The sequence below is a fragment of the Ochotona curzoniae genome, unplaced genomic scaffold, assembly GCF_017591425.1.
Source record: "Ochotona curzoniae isolate NIBS_2020 unplaced genomic scaffold, NIBS_Ocur_1.0 scaffold_3208, whole genome shotgun sequence".
Taxonomy (NCBI): domain Eukaryota; kingdom Metazoa; phylum Chordata; class Mammalia; order Lagomorpha; family Ochotonidae; genus Ochotona; species Ochotona curzoniae.
In genome coordinates this window covers 22,068,884-22,074,077 of record NW_024467106.1, presented here as the reverse complement: position 1 = coordinate 22,074,077, position 5,194 = coordinate 22,068,884, and the positions used below count along the sequence as shown (strand labels likewise).

Below are 5,194 nucleotides of genomic sequence, written 5' to 3'. Positions count from 1 at the left end.
TATTAGGATGTAGCCATGTTTATGCAATTACATGTTGATGCTACAATGGTAAATTCAGTAGTTGTGACAAATAGAAAATAACATGTGATAATTACTTCTTTTTTTTTTAAGATGTACCTATTTATATTAGAAAGGCAGATTTACAGAGAGAAGAAACATAGAAAGATCTTTTATCCACTGGTTCACTCCCCAAGCAGTCGCAATAACCGATCTGAAGTCAGGAGCTTCTGGGTCTCCCATGCAGGTGCAGGGTTTCAAGGCTTTGGGCCGACCTCAACTGCTTTCCCAGACCACAAGCTAGGAGCTGGATGGGAAGCAGGCCCAACCATATTGGACCCTAGTACGTGCTAGGCGAGGACTTTAGTCACTAGGCAACCGTGCCAGGCCTCATCTGGATCTTTCAGGTTGGTGGCAAGGTCCCAAGTAGTTGGGTCACACTCCACCACATTTCCAGGTGAATTTGCAGGGGTCTGGATAGGAGGGGGAGCAGTTGGGAACTGAATCAGTGCTCATGTGCACTGCTGTTGTGACTGGTGGCAGCCTAAGGTCCAGTGTCACAATTCCAGCCCTTCTGTACAGTTTGAAAAGGGAACTGGCTTTTCAATTTCCATGAACTTCAAGCCTTGTTATGTCTATATGTTTTTTATTTATCATTATTATTTTTTAATTTCTGAGGAGAGCATGAACGCAGTCCTCCACTAGCACAAATTATGTAGCCAAATTTCCCACATTTGGGGAAATCGAAGGGGTCAATATTTTCACTCTCCTCAAATTTCTGGAAGGGACACAGGCGAACCACGGTGCCACCAAAGGAATAAAAATTAATTAGTTGACCGTCGGGGGTCTTTCTGAGGACAGAGATTTTTTTCTAGATGAATCTATAATTGGCATTTGAACTCTTAGGTATTAGGTAACAAAGAAACCCTGTGTGTTACCTACTGGCCTTTCCACATGAACCATTTGTACTTGTACAGAAAGCTCACCAACCAGCTACCAACTAGGCAGGAAGTTCAGATCCAACCCTCTCGGCACAGCAGCAGTCAAGAAGGAAATAGGCTTTGCTGCAAAAAAAAAAAAATGGGTACAAGAGACCAGCAGCTTCCTTTAGCAACAATTGCAATGCTGCGGCCTCTTCCTTTCAACCATGGCCCTTTGCTCCCAGGAAGACAAAAAGGCAGGGCTGATATATTCTAGTAACACATCAGCCTCACAACAAGGATGAGCCCCTGTCAGCTGCATTTGTCCCCAAGGAGATGATGCCTTTTGCAGCTAGACATCGTTTTATTCCCCTGGCAGTGCTGTTCTGATTAAATGCTGGTGAATAACCGCTCCAATGTTTTCACTCTTATCCATGCCTGAACCAGAGTGAGAGTCAGCAAGACCCTGAAAGTTGAGAGTGTTTTCGCTAGAGAGCTCCAAGATTCTTTCAGAATCTCCAGCATGGATAGTTACTCGATTTTATCTCTTCTATGGATCCCCACCCCCCATACACACACCGGAAACAATTTATCACCCCTCCCTGAAATGCTGTGTAGAGAATTTTTAGCTTTTGCCAGGTTCAATATCCAGGATGTGGTTTTCGATGAATAATGTCTGACAGGGGTGTTGCAAGGAGAAGTGGCAGCTTGAGTAGCAGGGGAACAGAAGCAAGCACAACTTCCTTCACAAGAATCATCAGTTCTTGACCATGAGACTTAACAAATCTGAGTCACCTAGGGACGAGATGTTGAGTCCCTCGAGGAAAATTGGTTGCTTTCCTTAATTATTCAAGGATTGGGAAAAGTGAGAAAAAATTGTTGCTCTTTTACATGTAGTTAGCCTCTTGTAATGTCTTGACCTTGAAAAATAATATTGAATCTCTTCCTGTGTATAATGAACAGATCTGCCACTTACTGGTTTTACTATCTTCAAAAATATAACTCAATCCATGAAAGATTCATTTTCTCCATCAGAAAAATAAAAATGATGGCATACATTGTTGATTGCCTGCCAGGCAGTATTTCCCTTTCCTTCTATTCATTCCCCCATCATGGAGACTAAAAAAGGGAAAATATTAAATTTTATCACCTCCCATACAGAAAAGTAGGTCTTGGGACTCACTTGCAGCCTACAAAATCTGGGCAGACAGTTATAAGGCTGATTGGAAATGATTACAAGAGAGACACACATAAGACTAGAGCCTTGCCTCTCCCCTCCTAGCAGCATTTGATGCCCAGAGCTATGCAGCCATCTGGCAGTGCTAAGAAGAGGGCCAAGAAGCTGATGCAGGTTTTGACATCACTGACATGTGGAAACACCCTGAGACCTCCTGCTTTCAGACTGCCTGGTACACGAGAAAAAGAAATCACCATTGGTCAAATAACCAGTTACAAGCCAGGCCAAATCTATCCTTACTGATATAATGCATGTAGAGATAATTGTACATATCTTACAGGGTCTCTCAGTTATTATCACTTGTAAGAAACTATCCCATACCCTGTGGCATAATAATGCAGGCAGTCCACTATGTTCTTAGGGTCTGTGATTTAGAAATATGCAAACACTAAGGATCACTGTGCCTGTTTGTAAAGCTTACATCCTCTGCTAGACGACAAAAGTCTGGGGGGTGGGGGTACAGCGTAGTGGCCAGGCTCCACACACTCACACCTATACAGAAATGCACAGGGAAGCTGTCTTGCCTTTAGAACTCATCTTGCAAGTCACAAACTTCCCTTCCTCTATAGTGAAAAATCCAACCATCTTCAAGAAGAGGAACATGGGTCCTCAGTTGAGTCGAAGTCATATTGTAAGAAAAGCAGGTAGGGTAAAAGGTGTGTTTGCAGCCTTTTTATTTGGCACAAAATAAACTTAGCATATAGTGAATGCATACTATGCTGCCAGTGCCCCTTCTCATTCTTTCCCATCTGAACTATGCTCTGGTCCCTTTGCCATCTTTATTTGCATGTGATCATCATGAGTACCCACGTCTACTCTACATCAAGTCCATTTTGTGACTCCCTTACTGACTATAAGTCTAATTTTTTTTTAAAGATTTTAATGTTATGTCTAAAATTTTAATAGATATAAAGATTGTACATGTTCGTAGATTATTATGTGATGCTGCACTGTATGTGAACATTGTGGAAGGTCTAAGCAGGGTAAACATATTTCTCTCTTCCAACATTTAACATTTCTGTGTATTGAAAGCATCCCAAATCTCTTCTAACTTGCTTTGAAATGTTAATATGTAGTTTATTAACATTAGTTACCTTACTGTGCAATAGAACCCTGGAAGTTCTTACTCCTATCTAGCATCTGTTAATCAACCTCTCCTTATCCCACTCTTCCTTCTTTCCCTCCTCAGTCTGATACTTTTTAACTTCTCATGAGACAATGCCCATTTTTTAGACTCGAAATATGGATGAGATCATGAATCTCTCTCTTCTCGTCTTATTTAATTTGATATAATGACCTGGCATCTATTGTTACCAATGACAAGATTCCATGCTTTTCTATGGCTGAGCAGTATTCCTTTGTGTTTATGGATCAGCTGGACACTTGGGTTATTTACACCTCTTGGCTATTGTGAGTTGTGCTGCTACAATAAACATGAGAGTGTAGATTGGCAAAGGCTGCCAAAAATCATTTCTTCGGAGTTAACTCACTTAGTGATCAACAAAATTTAACATCAACAAAAATTCTCAGATATGTTCCTCTGTTCTGGTGACAGTTTTCTTTAACCTAAAGAAAAATTTTTATTTCAGTTTCACTTCTTCCAAATACTTTCTTTTCTCTTGTTGAATTCATCACTGGCTCATGGATTACACGGTGGCATCATTTTACCCAAGAGACTTCTGTGTTTCCTTTTTGTCACCCAAGTGTTGGTTACTCAGTGGCGCATTTTTTCATGGCACGTAATTTTCTTCTTGCTGTTGTTCTAATTCATACCAATTGTTGATGTTGTTTCATGGATTCTCATTTATGGGAATGTATAGTGATGGAGTGATACAGACTACCATATCCAGACATGGGGATACAATATAAAATGCATCCCTGTTGCCAAATTAAAGATGGACTCCCAATGAAACTATTGGAAATGTGTAGACAATGGGATGCTAGACTGTCTGACATTGTCTGTACCAGCAATGTCAGGGCACACTTAAATAACAGACTGATGGAATCACAACTCCTTATGAAGGACTCCTTCTATCATGGCAACTTAGGGAAAATCTGTTGGGGTGTGGGACTTTTTTGGGGGGGAATCCTAGTCTCTACAAAATTGTGCCATAAAATTGAAAAATTCAAAATAAAAATTTAACAGCAACAACAAAAACTAAAGATTACATCTATTATAAGGAAGCTTTGATCTGGTCAGTGGGTCAGTTCCTCCAGATCATTTGGGGTCCAGATTTTTCTGTCAACAGGCCTGCAGTCTCATTTTCTTGGCCAACCCCTGATTTTGTGTCCTGAGAAGGGCTGCTGCAACACTTCCAGGACTGCTTGGCTCACAGCTTGAAGCACTCTTCTAGAGGTGAAAAACGCTTCTCCGGCCTCCATCCAAAGTACACATGAAATGTTGAAAAAAAAATCTAATCCCAACCCAAATCTTTTAGAATTGTCTGAAGACTTCCTACACTGACACAGGATTGGTCATCGAAACCACATGGATGCAATAGTTCAAATTTTAATTCATTAAGCAGAACAGCCTAACCATACAGATTTCACTAACACTTGCCAAGACAGCATCTGTGTATTCATCTGAGACATACACGGGCACTCATAGAGCCTGAAAGCATTGTCAAGGTCATGGATCTGTTCAGGACACGTACTGACTCCTTCAAGGCACAGGGCACGGAGACACATTTCAAACTGTGCACTGGGTGCACTGAGGAAGGAAGGAGTATTTTGAAAATAGTGGAGAGTTGCAGTAGTTAAAGTGAGAACAAGAAAACCAGACCCAAGGTTCATTTCTCTAGATGGTGCCACTTTGTGCATTTATGCTTTATGTCTGCTTAACAGAGCTGGTCTAGGGACTTCTGGGTCCAGAAAGATGGAGAAGATGCATTGTTTTTTATTCCTTCTGCTAAAACTGAAAACATTGGAAAATTTCTATGAAGTAGATGTAAGAATAATCTGAGTGATACAGAGAAGAAGGCAGACTAAGAACCTCTGGGCCCAAAGAATGAATATGTTGTTTCATGGGTTTTATTTCCTT

At 40.9% G+C, this 5,194-nt stretch overlaps 1 pseudogene; it reads right to left on the bottom strand.

Annotated features, from left to right (window-relative positions):
• Positions 1 to 670: 670 nt before the first annotated feature.
• LOC121145179 lies at positions 671 to 818 on the bottom strand (annotated as a pseudogene).
• Between the last annotated feature and the right edge of the window lie 4,376 nt (positions 819 to 5,194).